The sequence below is a fragment of the Hyla sarda genome, chromosome 6 (genome assembly GCF_029499605.1).
Source record: "Hyla sarda isolate aHylSar1 chromosome 6, aHylSar1.hap1, whole genome shotgun sequence".
Classification (NCBI taxonomy): domain Eukaryota; kingdom Metazoa; phylum Chordata; class Amphibia; order Anura; family Hylidae; genus Hyla; species Hyla sarda.
The window spans coordinates 55,659,754-55,680,971 of NC_079194.1; the positions used below are offsets into that span (position 1 = coordinate 55,659,754).

The window sequence follows — 21,218 nt, forward strand, 5'->3', positions numbered from 1 at the left end:
GCCTCGGCCATCAGTATCTTCCATTTGCAGTTACATCACTTTTATATATTTCGGAATGAAAAGAAAAAAAAAAAAAAAAAAAGTAGAACCGATGTTCCAAAGAACGAGGAAGCGGTGCACAAAAATGGTCACGCCGTCGCACGCCGCTGCCGTTGCCGCCTTGTTCCTCCAAGGGGTTAATGCATTCACACTAGGACTCCTTAGCTGAGGATAATGGTGGGTACAGATTCAGGTGCTTGCGAAAGCCAAGGCACAAGCTGTATTTCCCTCCCACACGAGGCTTGCTGCATTCGGAGTTAGCCCTGATACGCTATCTCCATAGTAACTCGTTGCAGAGACACGGGAAGCTCTGCAGGTCCGCTCGGCTTTTATAGACTCGCAAGCATCAAGTGGGTTGGAACAAAAGCGGAAGCCGAGGAGTACGTGATGGATGGAAGAATACAGGAGTCAATCTGTTGTGTGCTCTGTGGTGGCACATTATTGGCCGTAGCAGGATGGCGGCGGAAGACCCTTGTTTGAGCTACGTCTAGATAGTATCAAAGAACATATTCCATCATGATGTTATCCGCAACCATCTGGACCAGTGGTCTCCAAACTGCGGCCCCCCCAAGCTGTAACAAAGCAGGGTTGCCACCTGGCCGGTATTTTGGCCACCCTGACGGTATTTTTATACAATGCAATGGCGGTATTTAACCAACCAATTCTCCCGAAATGTTGCACCATAACCTATATCGGTGTTTCCCAACCAGAGCGTGTCCAGCTGTTGCAAAACTACAACTCCCAGCATGCCCGGACAGCCGATGGCTGTCCGGGCATGCTGGGAGTTGTAGTTTTGCAACAGCTGGAGGCACCCCTGGTTGGGAAACACTGATCTATACTATATAGTCCAACATGCTGGGAGTTGTAGTTTTCGTTTGGGGCAGCTGCTGAGCCACAGGCTGTATCAAGGCATGCTGGGAGTTCTAGTTTTGCAACAGGTGGAGGCACCCCTGGTTGGGAAACACTGGCCCATACTATATACTACTATATAGTCCAACATGCTGGGTGTTGTAGTTTTCGTTTGGGGAAGATTCTTTTCTACAGCCATATGGATTAGTAGTCTCCAAACTGTGGCCCTCCAGTTTTGCAACAGACAGAGGGCCACAGTTTGGAGACCAATGATCTGGACCATCAATATACATGATGGGACCTGAAATCTCTGCACAGCTCTGTCCTTGGTCTAGGATTGCATAGAAGATTCTTCAAGCAGGATGGAGGTGGCTTCAAAAGACCCATGATGTTATCCATAAACATCTGGATCAGTGGTCTCCAAACTGTGGCCCTCCAGCTGTTGCAAAGCTACAACTCCCAGCATGCCTAGACAGGTAACGGCTGTCTGGGCATAATGGGAATTGTAGCTTGCAACAGCTAGAGGGCCACATTGTGGACAGGGCCAGCTCTGCCTATAGGCAAAATAGGCAACTGCCTAGTGCGCCCTCTTGATGGGGGCGCCACTCTGCCCTTCCCAAGAAAGTTAGACAGCCACTACCTGAACCACTTGCTCAACCAGCTCAGCCTGCAGCACCACCATAACACTCCCTGCTGCCCCAGTAATAAGGTAATTACATAAGGAGAGGGTTTGTTACAGTGTGTCACCCCAGTAGTGAAAAGATTACATGAGGAGGGGGTTTTGTTTGTCACCCCAGTAGTAAGGAGATTACATGACAAGGGGGTTTGTTACAGTGTGTCAGCTCAATAGTAAGTAGATTAAATGGGGAGGAGGTTTGTTACAAAGTGTCACCCCAATAGTAAGGTAATTACATGAGGAGGAGGCTTGTTACAGTGTGTCACCCCAATAGTAGGGTAATTACATGAGGAGGAGGCTTGTTACAGTGTGTCACCCCAATAGTAGGGTAATTACATGAGGAGGAGGCTTGTTACAGTGTGTCACCCCAGTAGTAAGTTGATTACATGAGGAGGAGGTGGTTTGTTGCAGTGTGCCACCCCAGTAGTAAGGTAATAACATGAGGAGGAAGCTTGTTACAGTGTGTCACCCAGTAGTAAGGAGATTACATGAGGAGAAGGTTTGTTACAGTGTGTCACCCCAGTAGTAAGGAGATTACATAAGGAGGAGGTTTGTTACAGTGTGTCACCCAGTAGTAAGGAGATTACATGAGGAGAAGGTTTGTTACAGTGTGTCACCCCAGTAGTAAGGTAATTACATGAGGAGGGGGTTTGTTACAGTGTGTCACCCCAGTAGGAAGGAGTTTACATGAGAAGGAGGTTTGTTACAGTGTGTCACCCCAGTAGTAAGGAGATTACATGAGAAGGAGGTTTGTTACAGTGTGTCACCCCAGTAGGAAGGAGATTACGTGAGAAGGCAGTTTGTTACAGTGTGTCACCCCAGTAGTAAGGTAATTACACGAGGAGAGGGTTTGTTACAGTGTGCCACCCCAGTAGTAAGGTAATTACATGAGGAGGGGGTTTGTTACAGTGTGTCACCCCAGTAGTAAGGAGATTACATGTGGAGAGGGTTTGTTACAGTGTGCCACCCCAGTAGTAAGGTAATTACATGAGGAGGAGGTTTGTTACAGTGTGTCACCCCAGTAGTAAGGTAATTACATGAGGAGAGGGTTTGTTACAGTGTGCCACCCCAGTAGTAAGGTAATTACATGAGGAGGGGGTTTGTTACAGTGTGTCACCCCAGTAGTAAGGAGATTACATGTGGAGAAGGTTTGTTACAGTGTGTCACCCCAGTAGTAAGGAGATTACATGAGAAGGCAGTTTGTTACAGTGTGTCACCCCAGTAGTAAGGTAATTACATGAGGAGAGGGTTTGTTACAGTGTGCCACCCCAGTAGTAAGGTAATTACATGAGGAGGAGGTTTGTTACAGTGTGTCACCCCAGTAGTAAGGTAATTACATGAGGAGAGGGTTTGTTACAGTGTGCCACCCCAGTAGTAAGGTAATTACATGAGGAGGAGGTTTGTTACAGTGTGTCACCCCAGTAGTAAGGTAATTACATGAGGAGAGGGTTTGTTACAGTGTGCCACCCCAGTAGTAAGGTAATTACATGAGGAGGGGGTTTGTTACAGTGTGTCACCCCAGTAGTAAGGAGATTACATGTGGAGAAGGTTTGTTACAGTGTGTCACCCCAGTAGTAAGGAGATTACATGAGAAGGCAGTTTGTTACAGTGTGTCACCCCAGTAGTAAGGTAATTACATGAGGAGAGGGTTTGTTACAGTGTGCCACCCCAGTAGTAAGGTAATTACATGAGGAGGAGGTTTGTTACAGTGTGTCACCCCAGTAGTAAGGTAATTACATGAGGAGAGGGTTTGTTACAGTGTGCCACCCCAGTAGTAAGGTAATTACATGAGGAGGGGGTTTGTTACAGTGTGTCACCCCAGTAGTAAGGAGATTACATGTGGAGAAGGTTTGTTACAGTGTGTCACCCCAGTAGTAAGGAGATTACATGAGGAGGAGGTTTGTTACAGTGTGTCACCCCAGTAGTAAACTAATTAAATGATGAGGGGGCTTGTTCCAGTGTGGCAGCGCAGTAGTAAGGAGATTAAAAGGGGGGAAGGTCTGTTACAGTTTGTCTACCCTGTAGTTAGGTGGGGCTTGTCAAAGGGTGTGCCAGTGGGTGGAGTCAAGGGGGTGGCAAAATTAGCTTTTGCCAACGGTGGCAAAATTCCTTCCCCCTGACCTGAGTGTAGAGACCAATGATCTGGACCATCAGTATTTCCATGATGGGACCTGAAATCTCTCCACAGCTCCATCCTTGGTCGAGGATTACATAGAAGACTCATGCCTGGCGAGATGAATCGTCTGCTTTGGACACAGATGTCAACATCCAAGAGGCAAAAATCAATGAGATCTAGGGGCCCGGCAAAGGAAAATGACATTTTAATGAGAAACTACTGATTTATATAAGAGATAGCAACATGAAAACGCTCAACCACAAATCATATTTTGCAAATGTATGTTGCTGTTTAGCGTTTTGCACGTGGGATAATAGATCGCTCCGGCAGTAATTCCATTTCTCGCATAAGCTCGATGACGGAATGAGGCCGGTTGGTCCATTTTTTTCTTCTTTATATAATGGAAATTCCTGATTACTTCAGTAATAAAGGTCATTTGGAGCAGTCGATGTATCTTCAAGATCTTTATTGAATTGGTTCGATCATTTGTATTCCCCTGGTTATATTTAGTGATCTTTATCTAGAGTCCTAGCTCTGGATAAATGGAGACCTACTTTGGGTTCGCCATTGTAATGGCGTTAACCGGGAATGACTGACAGTACCTGGAAAAGCTTATACCTCTCTATAACTTTTCTAATTATTGTAGTGAAGCTATATTTATCATCACATATCGGGCTGGAGTGTAAGAGGTTATGGCACCCTAGGCGCCGCGTACATCTTGACCCTAAAACATCCATTTATTTAGACAGCTAATTATATGGAAAGGTTGATGCAGCATTTTATGACGATGATCATAATACAGACGTGAATCAGACTGGTAATAATATTGTAGAACATTTCGTGTCTCGGTAATTAGAAATCCACAAAATAAATCAGAGCTTTAGGGCGACATAGAGACAGGTAAGATTCTACAATTTAGTCACCCTATAACAGCGGTTCTTAACCTAGGGTACAAGTCCCCCCAGGGAAACTTAACAGTTCTCCTGGGGGGTACAGAAAAAAAATCTGTAATGGCACCTGCAGTCACTGGTCACTGCTTCTTAAGTGGCCGCAGCCCATACTGCCTGATCCTAAAGTGGTAGTAGGCCACTTTAAGAGAAATAAGCAGTGGCTGCTGGTACTAGCTGACGTTGCTGCCCTGAGGAGTGGAGCAGGAGGACGGCAGAGGAGAAGTGTGGGCATCTCCCACGTCAGCTTTGGTGCTCTACTGCTCCTCTGTACCAGGGATCTAACGCTATGGGACATGACAGTAGGGCAGTATGGGAGCTTAAAACTATATGGAGACAATATAAAAAACAAAAAACATAAAAAGATTGAAGTGCGGTCCTAGTGTAATATTGTTGTAATATGGTATAAGGAAAAGAGGAAGTCAGTACAGCTCACCGAGGTTGGTTATGCTAAGAGTACAACATCTCTGATCGGGGGCATAAGGGTCAGCAGCCCTGGAGTTCCCATTTTGGATTCAGGTCGTAGACTCACGTAGTAAATAAATGATCAAAAAAAAATGAAAAACCTCCAGTCCTGGCGCTTCTCCCAAATGATGTTGATTTATTGATAATAAAAGTAAAATGACATGCAGTATTCAACGTGTTTCGGGCTTTTACTGAGCCCTTTCTCAAGATATCCTTTGGGAGAAGCACCAGGACTGTTGTTTTTTTTATTTTTTTATTCACTACAATTATATGGAGGAAGTGTAGGCCCCTACAACTATATGTCAATGTTCCTAACAGTCAAAACCTTAGTAATCCATAGTACTTCCATCATACTATTTTAGTTGGTAAATATGACATTCCCGTTGCCAGTATTTTCTAGAGTTATGGGGCAGGAACTGGGTTTGGATGTAGATGGTTAAATATAGCAATTCCCTTTTAATAGAGCTCATGTAAATGAAACAATTACGTTTTGAAAATAAATCACTGGCCCTTTACAGTTGGATCAATGACCTCTTAAACTTGGAAAGTCAATTCCTTAAAAATCTATATGTTATTTAGCAATGGGAATGTAGTTAAGGTGCCCGTAAACCTTCAATAGTTCTGAATGCTTGTTTAGCTGATAACTTTTTCTTTTTGTTCCATATGCATCCGTGACTGGCTTAGTCCAACATACATGTCCTTTCAATAAAGAGAAAAGAATAAGCTGCTGCCAGACACCTATGACATTGACTTATTTCCAGTGAGAACATAAGAGCCAGGTGTTGAAAGTTAATGGTCTGATTCATATTTTGCCCCGATATTACCATCAGGGGGAGAGTCAAGAAACCCCTTTACCCATTAGAACAGTGGTCTCCAAACTGTGAACTTCCAGATATTGCAAAACTACAGATTCCAGAATGCTGGGAGTTGTAGATTTGCAACATCAGTTAGGCTGGGTTCCCACTACGTTTTCTCCCATACGGGAGGGGAGAGCTAAAACCTCGCGCTCCCGAATGCCTTTCTATGCGCGCCCGTATGTAATTCATTTCAATGAGCCAACCGCGCGAGGTTTTAGCTCTCCCCTTCCGTATGCGCTCCCGTCTAGGAGAAAAGCCTTAGTCCACATAGGAACCCAGCCTTAGTCCACAGTTTGGCATCCACTCCATTAGACACTTCACCGATCCTATTAAAATCAGCAGGTTCAGCCGACTTTTCTCTAATGTTTATGGAGGCCAATATTGTTCAGAAGAATCTGCCTCCGTTTTTGGTGTTTTTGTGTGGGTAAATAATATATATATATATATATATATATATATATATATATATATATATTATATACATATATATATATTTTAGGAAAAGGTGCACTATAACTTGTAACTTTCTGATTGTAATCTCTGCCCTTTCTATTCTTATTCTCATAAACAGCGTCACTTCGTAAGTGACACACCCACTGGACTCCTAAACATGATCCTAGATTTCAATCAATAAACGACTGAAGTTGTACTGAATCTTTTCCCACAAAGATATTTATCAATGTTCAGCTCCTCCTGCTCTATAACATGATTCTGATAAATTTAAAGGGGTGTTCCAGGAAAAAACTTTTATATATATATATATATATATATATATATATATATATCAACTGGCTCCAGAAAGTTAAACAGATTTGTAAATTACTTCTATTAAAAAATATTAATCCTTTCAGTACTGATGAGCTTCTAAAGTTAAGGTTGTTCTTTTCTGTCTAAGTGCTCTCTGATGACACGTGTCTCGGGAAACGCCCAGTTTAGAAGAGGTTTACTATGGGGATTTGCTTCTAAACTGGGCGCTTCCCGAGACACGTGTCATCAGAGAGCACTTAGACAGAAAAGAACAACCTTAACTTCAGAAGCTCACAAGTACTGAAAGGATTAAGATTTTTTTAATAGAAGTAATTTACAAATCTGTTTAACTTTTTGGAGCCAGTTGATAACCCTGGATAACCCCTTTAATAGCATTCTCATGGTGACAGGTTCCCTTTAAGGCCAGAGTATGGGATGGGCCTGGTAAGTTTAAAGGGGCTATCCAGTTATGAGCAAAAACGTATCTCCTATGATAAGTGTCTGATCACAGGAAGTCTGACCGCTGGGACCCCGTGCGATCTTCAGAGCAGAGTCCGTCTCTTACCGCTGAGCACTTCAACCCTCCAAGAAAAACTGACCTCAACAGTGACGGTGTACTCAGCCAATCACAGGCTGAGATGGGACATAGTTGCGACCGGTGATCGACTGAGTGGCCCTTACTGCTGAGATAAGTGCGTCTCAGGTGGGGGCCGTTTTGGAGATCATGTGGGGTCCCAGCAGTCAGATCCCCCATGATCAGACACTTTTCCCCTATCCTGTGGATAGTAGATGCGTTTTTTATAACTGGATAATCCTCCCTAAAGCATCTATGCTGGGTCTCTGACTGTTGTCAGTGCCACCAAAGAAAGCGAGCAGTGGCCCCGGCTCTCGAGTTGATGCAGAGCAGAGTGCCAGTGTTGCCATAACAACCATACTTAGCAAGCGTCATGCTGTCATATGGAGGGGCAATGGAGGACTCTCTCTGACATGTAGAGGAGAGAGAAACTTGTTGACGAGGAGCCTGCAACATGCAGTGCGTCTGGCAGCCAGCATCGGTGGAGAGGCTATGTACACCCCTTGGGGGGCCACGGCACTAGCCCTCTTTGCCGGGTGTTGACGTGGGCCCTGTGAAGCATCAAAATGCTACATACACCACATACATCTATCAGGCCTTTTTATTGGGAATATGTACTTGTCTATTTTTCCTATGCATTCTGTTACTATACTTTTCAGCTATGCATGCATTAAGCTCAGTGGTTTTCAAATTGTGGCCCTCCAGCTGTTGCAAAGCTACAACTCCCAGACCGGGCAGCAGTAGACCCCTTGGGGTACAGTGTGCCATAGCACTAGCCCTCTTTTGTTACTATACATTGCAGCTAATCATGCATTAGACTCAGTGGTTTCCAAATTGTGGCCCTCCAGCCAGGGGCAGACATATTGCCTGTGCAGTATGTTCAGCTGCACAGGGGCCCAGTGTGTGCACAGGGGCCCCCCTCACACGACACACAAGTGAGCAGCGGCGCTGCGCCGCCACTGCTCACTGTTCTAAAGTGGCCGCAGCACATAATAGCTCCCCAGGCACTTTAGACAGTGAGTCTGCCAGACCTGGGTCTGACGAGGGACGTCGCGCAAGTGATGTACCTTCGCAAACCCGCGCAGGAGGACGTCAGTTACGTCACTCATCAGGCCGTCACTGGAGAGGAGAAGCGCTACGCAGGCCAGGTAAGTGTGTCTATGTGTGTGTGTGTGTCTATGTGAGTGTGTGTGTGTTGGGGAGGGGGGGGGGGCGGCTATGCTAACTTATGTGGGGAAACTGCAACCTAGTGTAGGGAATCTATGCTACCTAATGTGAGGAACCTGCTACCCAATGTGGGGAAACTATTCTACCTAATGTGGGGGGCCTGAATGAGCTGCGGCATATTGGGGGCCTTAATAAATAATTAACAACTGATATTGGGGGGGGGGGGGTCCTCCTGAGCAACTGATATAAGTGGGGGCCCCCCTGAGCAAGTGACATATGGGGGTCCACCTAATTAAGTGACATATGAAGGGGGGGGGGAGTACCTGAACAATTGACGTACGTGGGGGGGGGGGGGGGGGCAGGCACATTGTTTGCACAGGGGCCCTCTGCTGTCTGTGTCCGCCCCTGCCTCCAGCTGTTGCAAAACTACAACTCCCAGTATGCCCGGACAGCTCTTGTGTCTGGCTGCCAGCATCGGTGGAGAGGCTGTGTACAGACTGCATAATAGGCCAGGCAGCAGTAGACCCCTTGGGTTGCAGTGTGCCATGGCACTAGGCCTCTTTGCCGGGTGCTGACGCGGGCCCTGTGCAGCATCAAATTGCTACATCTATCAGGCCTACTTATTGGGAATGCTCCTAGGTAATATATTTAATTAAATTTTACTTTCTCCAATTTACACACACACATATATATATATATATATTTATTATTTTTATTATTATATATATTATTTTATTTATTTATTATTATTATTATTATTATATATATATATATTTTTTTTTATTTTTTTTTTATTTTTTTTTTTTACAGCCAATAATATTAGTTTGGAAAAAAATTTTTTTAATAATTAAATTTAGTCGGATTTCGATCTCCTCTCCTCCAGTACAGACACTCCGCTCCGCTCGCAGTCCATCACCGTGCTCACTGTGCTGATAAAGCAGCAATATATCGACTGCTGCGGACAGATCCAGCATTTGATGGACTGTCTCTGAGAGCTCTGTTCTTTCCCACTGTTTCCTAGGTGATATGACGGAGCCCGCACATGTGCTGTGCAGCGAGCCCCGCTCCTGTGTATACCATAACACACACATATCACGAGGACATGTGTGCGTGCGGGTATATACGGGATTTATGCGTCGCTTTATACCTCTGATGATAGGAGGGGGCGCATTGCAGATTTGGGAATGTAGCCAAAAAAAATGGGGAAAAAAATTAAATAGGCAAGGTTATGGGAAAATATAAAAAATAAATAAAAAATAAAATAGCAGCTATAGCTGTGCTTATATTCAATATGCCTGAGGACAAAATAACCTCCAGCTATGTATTATTAATGGCCACACTGGAGAATACTGAATATTTACTTGTCTATTTTTCCTATGCATTCTGTTACTATACTTTGCAGCTATGCATGCATTAGGCTCAGTGGTTTCCAAATTGTGGCCCTCCAGCTGTTGCAAAACTACAACTCCCAGCATGCCCGGACAGCCAACGGCTGTCCGGGCATGCTGGGAGTTGTAGTTTTGCAACAGCTGCAGTGCTGTAGTTTGGGGTACTCCACTGGAAAAAAAAATTTTTAATCAGCTGGTAACAGAAAGTTAAACAGATTTGTAAATCACTTCTATTTAAAAAAAAAAAAATCTTAATCCTTCCAGTACTTATCAGCTGCTGTTAGTATCCACAGGAAGTTCTTTTCTTTTTGAATTTCCTTTCTGTCTGATCACAGTGCTCTCCGCTGACACCTCTGTCCATTTTTAGGAAATGTCCAGAGTAGGAGCAAATCCCCATAGAAAACCTATTCTGCTCTGGACAGTTCCTAAAATGGACAGAGGTGTCAGCAGAGAGCACTGTGGTCAGACAGAAATTCAATTAAAAAAAGAAAAGAACTTCCTGTGGATCATAACAGCAGCTGATAAGTACTGGAAGGATTAAGATTTTTTTTTTTTTATAGAAGTAAGTTACAAATCTGTTTAACTTTCTGGCACCAGCTGATTAAATTTTTTTTTTTCCAGTGGAGTACCACTTTAATGCATCCACAAGGTATACTAAAATGACTAAAGGGGTTATTCCAGGACTTTTTATTTTTTTTATTTGACTATGCTGCAGGGGCTGTAAAGTTAGTGTAGTTCATAATATAGTGTCTGTACCTGTGTTTCATGGTGGTCTTGCAATTATTATGGGATTTCTGCCCTAATGTTTATTTTTAACAACATACAAAATGACTGACGTTTCAGGTTTTCCCAGGTTGCAGTGCAGCCGAGACATTACATCACTAGTCAGGTGATCAGAGGGAGCCTTGGCTTCAATGGGTGGAGCGACCGCTGGATGGGAGGTAGATCATTCTGCAGTGAATTGTAGGTTTGCAACAGAGGTTAGAAAACAATGGTCTATTGCATTGAAGGGAGCACAGGTGTTTAATGGGTGGGGTGGCTGATATGTGAGAGAGAGGAAAACGACCTCCCACTCACAAACAAGGATTATGGGACTTGTAGTTGGAGGGAGGAAACTCCCACAGGAAATAGGCAGTTCACAAAAAGATAGCCACAGCGTTATGGTAGACTCAGAACATAACCGTTTAGCTCCAAGACAAGTACGGATCCTTCCTAAGCATGTCCATTACTGTCTGGCAGGTAAGTACTACAATCCCCTTATGGTGGAGAACCCCTTTAATAAACTGATATACTGTAAATGCAAGAAGAACAAGCCTATCTATGTGTATGAATATGTCACCTGCCACATTATATTACTAGTTATTTCAGAATGAGAAAGCTTCAAAGCTTGTGTCTCGTAAAGTATGAAAAGGTACGATGGCAAGTTCACTTCCTCCAAGTCTTAAAGGGGTACTCCGCCCCTAGACATCTTATCCCCTATCCAAAGGATAGGGGATAAGATGTCAGATCGCCGTGGTGCCGCTGCTGGGGACCCCGGGGATCGCTGCGGCACCGCGCTATCATTACAGCACAGAGCGAGTTCGCTCTGCACGTAATGACGCGCAATACAGGGGCCGGAGCATCTTTACGTCACGGCTCCGCCCCTCGTTACGTCACGGCCCGTCCCGTCAATACAAGTCTATGGGAGGGGGCGCGGCGGTCGTCACACCCCCTGCCATAGACTTGCATTAAGGGGATGGGCCGTGATGTCACGAGGGGCGGAGCCATGACGTCATGCGGCTCCGTCCCCTGTATCGCCTGTCATTACGCACAGAGCGAACTCGCTCTGTGCTGTAATGATAGCGCAGTGCCGCAGCGGGGATCCCGGGGCTCCCCAGCAGCGGCACCGCGGCGATCTAACATCTTATCCCCTATCCTTTGGATAGGGGATAAGATGTCTAGGGGCGGATTACCCCTTTAAGACTCCCATAGATATCAAACATGTGTTGGCCAATTCACTAATTTTGTGTGCGGGGCCAAGTCTACACCCGACAGATGATGTTTGGGGCATGTTTTTTTTTTTTTTTTACAGCCTGATCTTTTTGTTTGTGGGTAGATAAGCCACCGCCAGAGGAGTCTGGGAATAGCTTACCACCCTCTCTCTTCAGTTCTTTTTAATCTGACCACAGTGCTCTCTGCTGACACCTCTGTCCATGTCAGGAACTGTCCAGAGCAGCATAAGTTTTCTATGGAGATTGCTCCTGCTATGGACAGTTCCTGACATGGACAGAGGTGTCAGCAGAGAGCACTGTGGTCAGACAGAAAATAACTACACAACTTCCTGTGGAGCATACAGCAGCTGATAAGTACTGGAAGGATTAAGATTTTTCAACAGAAGTAAATTACAAATCTGTATAACTCTCTGGCACCAGTTGATTAAAAAAACAAAACAAAAAACAATAGTTTTCTACCAGAGTACCTCTTTAATGGTCTTTTAGAAGTACCCCCGATGCAGAAAGGTGTAAAGAGGTTTCAAATGTTGAACCCTCGAAAGAGAAAATGGACAAATATTGATGATATAGATCATAAAGACTGTGTGATGATAAAATAGTTGGAGGATATTCTTTACCTTAGAAACATTCTGGAGCGCAGCCATCCAATCCACACAGCTTCAATCTGCCGTCATAGTGAAATGAAAGAAAGGCTTTGGGCTTAGGACTCCAGATTTGCACTAGTTGGCGGATGACTTTTATTGGCTGCTGCCTCTGTTTGTAGGTTAGAAAGGCACTATACAGTGACCCCCCGACCTACAATGGCCCCAACATACGATCATTTCAACATGCGATGACCTCTCAGAGGCCATGGCATGTTGAAGGCAGCATCAACATACGATGCTTTTGTATGTCGGGGCCATCGCATAAACGGCTATCCGGCAGCGCAGACTGCTTCAGCTGCCACCGGATAGCCGTTTACGGAGCCCCGTGTGGTCCGCTGATCACTTACCTGTCCTCGGGGCTCCGGCGCGTCCTCTTCGGGATCCCCTGCATAGTCGGCGCTCTCCATCGTCGACATCACGTCGCTGCGTACGCCGTCCCGTCATCCAATAGGAGCGGCGTGCGTAGCGATGTGATGGCGGCGACGGAGAGCGAGGATGCCGGGGAAGTAGAGGCCTTGCCGGAGCGTCGCGGACACCTCGGGGACGCGGCGACAGCGATGGAAGGCGACATCCAGGGCAGCGGTGACGGTCCGGAGCGGCGGGGACAGGTGAGTACAACTTCTTCTAACAGTGGTCTACAACCTGCGGACCTCCAGATGTTGCAAAACTACAACACCCAGCATGCCCGGACAGCCAACGGCTGTCCGGGCATGCTGGGTGTTGTAGTTTTGCAACATCTGGAGGTCCGCAGGTTGTAGACCACTGTCCTATACTTTACATTGCACGGATCCCTCAACATGCGATGGTTTCAACAAACGATGGTCCATTTGGAACGGATTACCATTGTATGTTGAGGGACCACTGTACTGATCTGGCATTGACACTGCTAACTCTGCTATCAAACACCGGGGGCTGAGCCAGGCCTTCTGCATTGCCTAGTAACTGCTAGAGCAAGGAAAAGATGTCACGGGATTTATAGAGCAGTTACAAGAAGAATCATATAAAAGATGGCCTTTTAGACCTGGCACTGCTGCCCGGGAACTGCATCTCTGCAGCAGTGACCAGAACTCCGTGAGATTTATCAATTAAAGGTGTAATGTGAATCCATCTTTACAGGGTAGGTACGCGGGCCAGTGACTGCGCCACGGGTCATTGCTTACCTGATTCAGGGAGAACGTTATCCTGGCAGTCTGGACAGGTATCAGATGGGTCATATTGCCCTAAAGTGATATTAAAACTTTCCATGCAAGAAATAGCCAATAAAATTAGGAATCCCAGTTCCCATCTGTCATGACCGTTCCTTTATAACTCAATTTATTCAATGTTAATATGGATCCTTTTTTATTTTTTATTTTTGGCAAATATAATACATTTACATTTCTGTTAATAAGATGGACTATTAGTATAAGTCTTTGTATTTCTGTTTCTAAAGTAGAATATCATTGAATAGGAAAGCCAATTCATAAGGTTCATCGACTGACACCTCTTTGCTTTATAACTAAATATGCAAACTTACCACACTCAACCCCCCCCCCCCCAATATCATGACATTTAAAGGGATACTCTGAAAAATGCTGCAGAAGTATATATCATTCCTTACCCGTCTACCCCAGTTCTAAAACCCCCAAAAATCGATTTGTTATGTGCATCTGTAGACCTCTTCCCTTCCGTGACTACTTCCTGGTTGAGCAGTTGCTTAGTATCACAATTCCCAGAATGCATTGTTCTCCCTCCACTCTTCATACCAGTCCTCCCACCATGCCCACTCCCCTTCCACAGTACTCCTTCCACTCAGAGCTGCTGCAGAACATTTCTCTACAGAGCAATACAGTCTGCAGCACCTGCTATCCATTCCCTGTCTGTTTCTCTGCCTGTGGGTAGGTTCAGCTTAAAGGAGTAGTCCAGTGGTGAGCCAGTGGTGAACAACTTATCCCCTATCCTAAGGATAGGGAATAAGTTGCAGATCGCGGGGGGTCCGACCGCTGGGGCCCCCTGCGATCTCCTGTACGGAGCCCCGACAGCCCGCGGGAAGGGGGCGTGTCAACCTCCGCACGAAGCGGCGGCCGACACGCCCCCCCTACCTTCGGCAATCTCCGGCTCTGCCATTGAGATGTATTGAGGGGGCGTGTCGGCCGCCGCTTCGTGCGGGGGTCGACACCCGATATCTGGCCGGAGAGCCAGGGGGCCCCAGCGGTTGGACCCCCAGCGATCTCAAACTTATCCCCTATCCTTAGTATAGGGGAAAAGTTTTTCACCACTGGACTACCCCTTTAAGGAGCTTGATCAAAGATGCAATATCCAGCCACACCTCCTAAAACAGCACTCTAGAAAGAAGGAGGAGACAGGGAGCTACTGAGACAACACCATACTGACAAAGAAAGGACTACACAACTTTCTGTCAGGAACAGGCACCAACTCTCACAGAGGAGTACGTGCTGGGACAGCATACCCTCCATTCATTTCTATGGGAGTATCGGAGAGGCCGAGTACAGCACTTGGGTCTCTTAGGCACTTTAAAGAGAATTAAAAGAGCGTGTACCGTCCCCAGAATGCGCTCCTCTGAGATAGCCGGGGACTTCGTAGGAGATCCCGGGGGGGTCCCATCAGTCCTGTGGATAGGGGATAAGTTACTTTTTGTTGCACACCATTAATTTATAAGTTATACTACTGATTGTTTTAGATTTCATCTCGTCTTTGCGTATTTGTATGTTATATGATCGTTAGTGTTAGATTTAGGGTTGCCACCCAAAAAATACCGGCCATGCTAATCTGCATAATTAATTATATATGGGTAACATCACAGGATGCACATATGCGGGGGAAATTTTGTCCTATTCTGACCCCTATAACTTTATTATTTCTTCATAAACGGGCCTGTACGAGGGCTCATCTTTTGCGCCATGATCTGTAGTTTTTAACAGAACCCTTTTTGTTTCGATGTGACTTTTTGATCGCTTTTTTAAAAATTAAATTCAGGAGTTACAGTTAGTTACTAACTACAACTCCCAGCATGCCCTGATACAGCCTGTGGCTCAGCAGCTGCCCCAAACGAAAACTGCTATTCCCAGCACGTTGGACTATATGGGTATGTTCACACTACGGAATTCCGCGGTGTGAACTTAACATTAGTGTGAATGGGTCTCCGCGAGATCCGTTCACACTGCGAAATTTCGGCGGCGGACAATTCCGCCGCTGAAATTGTTCCGCGCAAAGAAAGAATATGTTCATTCTTTGCGTGGAAGTCCGCGAGCTTTGCACAGCCGTCAATGGTGACGGCGCGGTGCCGCGCGGTCCTACCGTCGCCGCCAGCTGCCAGTCTGAATCCCAGCTCGCTGAATTCAGCGAGCGGAGACTCCGTTCACATTCTGTAGTGTAGTGTGAACATACCCTATAGTAGTATACAAAAAGACTTGATGTCCAGCGAGGTAGGATGCAAAACAGGATTTCTTTATTTAGGACACATGGTCAGCACATAAAACCAACGCGTTTCGGGTCAGGCAGGACCCTTAATCATGGCATGCCATGATTAAGGGTCCTGTCTGACCCGAAACGCGTTGGTTTTATGTGCTGACCATGTGTCCTAAATAAAGAAATCCTGTTTTGCATCCCACCTCGCTGGACATCAAGTCTTTTTGCTCCTAGTAATAGGCCGGAGGCACTGCCGGCCAGTCCGTGCGGAGTGTGGGGATTGCAGTGGAGGTGAGCCGTCCTGTTCATTTCTATAGTAGTATACAGTATAGGTCAGTGTTTTCCAAGCAGGGGTGCCTCCAGCTGTTGCAAAACTACAACTCCCAGCATGCCCGGACAGCCAACGGCTGTCCGGGCATGCTGGGAGTTGTAGTTTTGCAACAGCTGGAGGCGCTCTGGTTGGGAAACACTAGTATAGGTTATGGTGCAACATTTCGGGAGTTGGTGGATTGGTTGGATAAATACCCGCCATGGCATTGCAGGTATTTTTTTAATATAAAAATACTGGCAGGGTGGCAAAAATACCGACTAGGGCCAAGATTTATCAAAATGTGTGAGAGAAAAAGTGGCGGGATTTTCCCACAGCAACCAATCACAGCTCAGCTAACGAGCTGAGGTAAAGTGAAAGCTGGACTGTGATTGGTCGCTGTGGAAAAATCCCTCCACTTTTTCTCTCACAAATTTTGATAAATCTGGGCCTGTGCCTGTAAAATACCGGCCAGGTGGCAACCCTAGTTGGATTCCTACATTTATACCTATAATGGACACACAAGCCCTTCTCTGTGTCCTCTTTCCTTCCCAGTGATACAGTCCCCCTCGTACTACATGCAGTTCTGTGTCATGGAAACCAACAGAATCTTGTTTTTTATTTATTTATTTCTTCCAGGCTTTTAGAATGTAAATTAAAGGCCTTAAACCTACGGTTATTTATGTCGCCATAGCAACCTGCGGAGACTGCATTTAGTGGGTGGTAATTTTTTCTTTTTTTTTTTGTGTGTGTGTGTGGTTAATTCTCAATTCTGAACATTTTCAATGTAAAGGCCTCCAACCATTACAATTAACACCACCAGCCAGTGCGGAATTTTGGCTTTTATGTTTTAGTTCAAAGCTTTTATATTGTAAATTGTTAGCTTGAGACCGCGGCTGCCATGGAAACGTGAGGGCGTCGATGGAGATGGGCCATTTTGGAAAAAATTGGAGACAAAATACAAAAATGTAGCAATGTAAAACTGAAAGGGTGTTGTTTAATAAAATCGGCTGACGAGTTGCTATTGCAGTAATTATTATTATTATTATTTTTTTTTTTAATATAGTTTCTTTCTTAGGCCGCATTCACATTTCGTTTTTGCAATACGGTTGCCGTATCCAGTTTCATTGAAAAAAATCGTATCGAACCGTATTGCAAACCGTATAAATATATATATATATATATATATATATATATATATATATATATATATACAGTGGTCCCTCAAGTTACAATATTAATTGGTTCCAGGACGACCATTGTATGTTGAAACCATCATATGTTGAGACCAGACCTCTATGGAAACCTGGTATTTGGTTCTGAAGCCAAAAAATGTCATCCAAAAATAGGAAAAAGTGAGAATTAAAGAAAAATAAGTAGATAAATAATATAGATAAAGCAAATCATTACATATAAAAGTAATAAAGATCTGCTGGAAGCTGTAAATCACTGTCTATTTCAGTGTTTCCCAAAGAGGGTGCCTCCAGCTGTTGCAAAACTACAATTCCCAGCATGCCCCGACAGCCTTCGGCTGTCCGGGCGTGCTGGGAGTTGCAGTTTTTCAACAGCTGGAGGCACCCTCTTTGGGAAAGACTGGTCTTTGTAGAGGACAGAAGCTTCTTCAGGGCCCTGTACAGAACACGCAATGTCCTAAAAAAAAAAAAAAAGGAAAATGGAGCCGCCCTCACCTGGTGTCCAAAGTAGCAGCTACCCTGGCCTAGGTAAAGAGTACAGAACATTTAGTACCTCCCTGTACTGTAGGGGGCGCTACCAGACACCAGTCAGTGCATGCACTTTAGGACTACAGGGGTTTTACCAGTGAAATGGCCATTCTGATTGGTCGGTTCTTCCAGCCACTGACACGTTTCGCAGATTCCATTGAGTCTGGTTTCAAGTTACGATGCTCCAGAAAAGACCATTGTATGTTGAAACTATTGTATGTTGAGGCCATTGTAAGTTGAGGGATTACTGTATATATATATATAGACATTTCATTGTAAACCGTATGCCAACCGTAGCATCAGGTTATGTACGTTTTGCATAATTTACGGGGTTTATACGGTTTTTAACGGTACACCAAACCGTAGTCTACTACGGTTTTGTGTCCCGGTCAAAAACCATATCCAACCTGTATACGGTTATTTTAAAATGAAAGTTCTATGGTAACCGGTATTGAATCGTATGTGCGTACGGTTACATCCGGTTTGCACAATACTGTTTTTCATTATTTTATTTTTTTGGGGGGAAATTCAATAAAAAAAGAATAACTTTATTTAAAATGTTGACAAACATAAAACCGTATCCCTTTTTTTTTTTCAAGGAAAACGTATTTAAACGTATGCAAACGGACATACGGTTAAAAACGTGAGGAGGCATATACGGTTGCATACATTTCTGTCCGGTTTGGAGACATACGTTTTTTGTACAGAAACGGGATACAGGACCCGTATTGCAAAAACGAGATGTGAATGCAGCCTTAGGGTATGTTCACACTACAGTGTGTGAACGGAATCTCCGCTCGCTGGGCCGCCACCATTGACGGCTGTGCAGTGCTCGCGGACTTCCGCGCAAAGAATGAACATGTTCTTTCTTTGCGCGGAACAATTTCAGCGGCGGAATTGTCCGCCGCTTAAATTCCACAGTGGGAACGGGTCTTTCGGAGACCAATTCACACTAATGTTAAGTTCACACCGCGGAATTCCGTAGTGTGAACATACCCTTATACAAATAGGTTTGTGTAAGCTGAATAGTAACAAAAGCTGCTGCCAGCAACACCTCGGGATCTCTGCCATCTTATGGGCAGTCATTATAGAGCAGGTTTTATTGTTCCCGGTACACTTTTTATAAGGGCTTGTTCACACTGTCATTTCTCTAAAGCATGTCTTGAAGAATGATGCACTTTGTTTGGAGTTTTCTACACTAAAAAATTGCATCTGTTGGCCGGATTTACTTTTATAGTCGCTAATGGTGACCATACAACTTCAATAACTGCTTGTTCAGCCAACAGCTATTACTTCAGTTGTCCCCATTCACATGCATGCTCACTTAGTCTGAGAATCCATGCATTTTTAGTGAGTCGAGGTGGATAAGCCATTGCCAGGCACCTATTTATTTCCTTTAATGTGTACCTGTCATATCACAGAACAAAATAATGCCTACATATTTTACTCACTAGGTCATGCCGATGCTTTACATGTCTTTTTTCTGTGTCTAGTTTCTGTATTTCGCTCACAAATTCCTCTGTTCTGCTGCTCCCTCATTCTGACATCCACTGCTCAGTAAGGGGCGTGTCTGAGGCAATCGCTGAACCCGCCCTCACTCACCATGCATTCACTTCCTCCCTGAGTCTGCTGTGCTGGCTCTCTTCATCCAATCACTGCAGGCTGCTCTGTAATCCCCTCCTCTCTGTTTTCATGCTGCAGTCTGATAGGACAGGAGTGAGCACAGAGGACTGCTAGTCCCGCCCTCACTTCCTGGACTGTGTCCTAGCCTGTTCTTCAGCTGAGACAATGATGATGATGCACTAGGCGACCCCTAGTGGTCTTTTTTTTTTTTTTTTTTTTTTTATAAGCCATGATTTCTGTAAAAAAGAAGATGCCAAGATGTATTTATTTATTTATTTTTTTTAGTTTTTTTTAGAAAGTTTTGCCAAGATGGTAAACATATAAAAAGTTTTTGATTCTGAAAGTGCCCATTTAAGAATGAAAGGATCAGGTGTTGAAATTCACCTGCCCAATCTTTCTTTCCACCAATGTCAGGAAAGAGTTGGTACACCTCTATACGCATATCAAAGTCAGCTGCTACCACTTATTTGTATTGGATCCTTAAATGGAATGTGTAACAATTCTTTTTTTAATTGATCAGAGCCAAATTCTAAAATATGTTGTTTTTTCTAATTTGTTATTTCCTGATTATAATTTGTACATTATTGGATGAAACAAGATTTGAGTACGTTTCCAGAGTAGTAAACCTTCGCATTAAAGGGGTATCCCGGGGGAGGGGGGGGGGGGGAAGAAGTTAAGCCTTCCAAAAGTTAGCAGCTTCCCTGGAGGAAGCCAGGTACTTCTTTCCAATCAGATGCAGTGCTCTCTGCTGCCACCTCTGCTGATGTCAGAAACTGTCCAGAGCAGAAGAGGTTTGCTATGGTAATTTGCTCCTGCTCTGTGCAGTTCCTGACAGGGAAAGAGATGTCAGCGGAGAGCACAATGTCTGACTGGAAAGAACCACACAACTTCCTCTGGACAGCAGCTGATAAGCACAGGAAGGGTTGAGATTTTTAAATAGAAGTAATTTACAAATCTCTTTAACTTTCTGGAACCATTTGATTTGAAAAGTTTTTTTTTGCTCCAAAATACTCCTTTAAAGTGGTACTCAGGCGCTAAGACATCTTAAGATAAGATATCCTCTGGATAGGGGATAAGATGCCTGATCGCGGGGGTCCCGCCGCTTGGGACCCCCATGATCTTGCATGCCCCACCTTGTTACAATCGGTCCCCGGAGCATGTTTGCTCCGGGTCTGATTACTGCCGAACAAGGCGCCGAAGCATTGTGATGTCACGGCTCTGCCGCCGTGTGATGTCACGCTCCGCCCCCTCCCATAGGCTTGCATTGAGGGGGCGGAGCGTGACATCACACGGGGGCAGAGCCGTGACATCACAATGCTTCGGACCCGGAGTTAAACAGATTTGTAAATTACTTCTATTAAAAAATCTTAATCCTTCCAGTACTTATTAGCTGCTATTTGCTCCACAGAAAGTAATTTTCTTTTTGAATTTCCTATCTGTCTGACCACAGTGCTCTCTGCTGACACCTCTGTCCATTTTAGGAACTCTGTCCCAGAGTATTAGAAAATCCCCATAGCAAACCTCTCCTGCTCTGGACAGTTCCTAAAACGGACAGAGGTTTCAGCAGAAAACACTGTGGTCAGACAGAAAATAAATTCAAAAAGAAAAGAATAGAATATCTGACTATTTTGTACAATATTTGCTGTAATAGATTAAAGACAGCACCAAAAACAGTGCCACACCTGTTCTCAGGTTGTGG

At 44.8% G+C, this 21,218-nt stretch overlaps 1 protein-coding gene across 2 annotated transcripts in view; it reads left to right on the forward strand.

Moving 5' to 3' along the window:
- GRIN2B (glutamate ionotropic receptor NMDA type subunit 2B) overlaps nucleotides 1-21,218 on the forward strand; it is a 544,413-nt gene that overhangs the window by 31,660 nt on the left and 491,535 nt on the right. Inside the window, exon 1 of one of the 2 annotated variants that reach the window (XM_056523792.1) lies at nucleotides 16,144-16,159. The exons of the other annotated variant lie outside the window; for it this stretch is intronic. The gene's annotated coding sequence lies outside the window, so the exon portion shown is untranslated. Of the gene's footprint in view, nucleotides 1-16,143; nucleotides 16,160-21,218 lie in introns of those variants that run through there. 2 annotated transcript variants of the gene reach the window in all.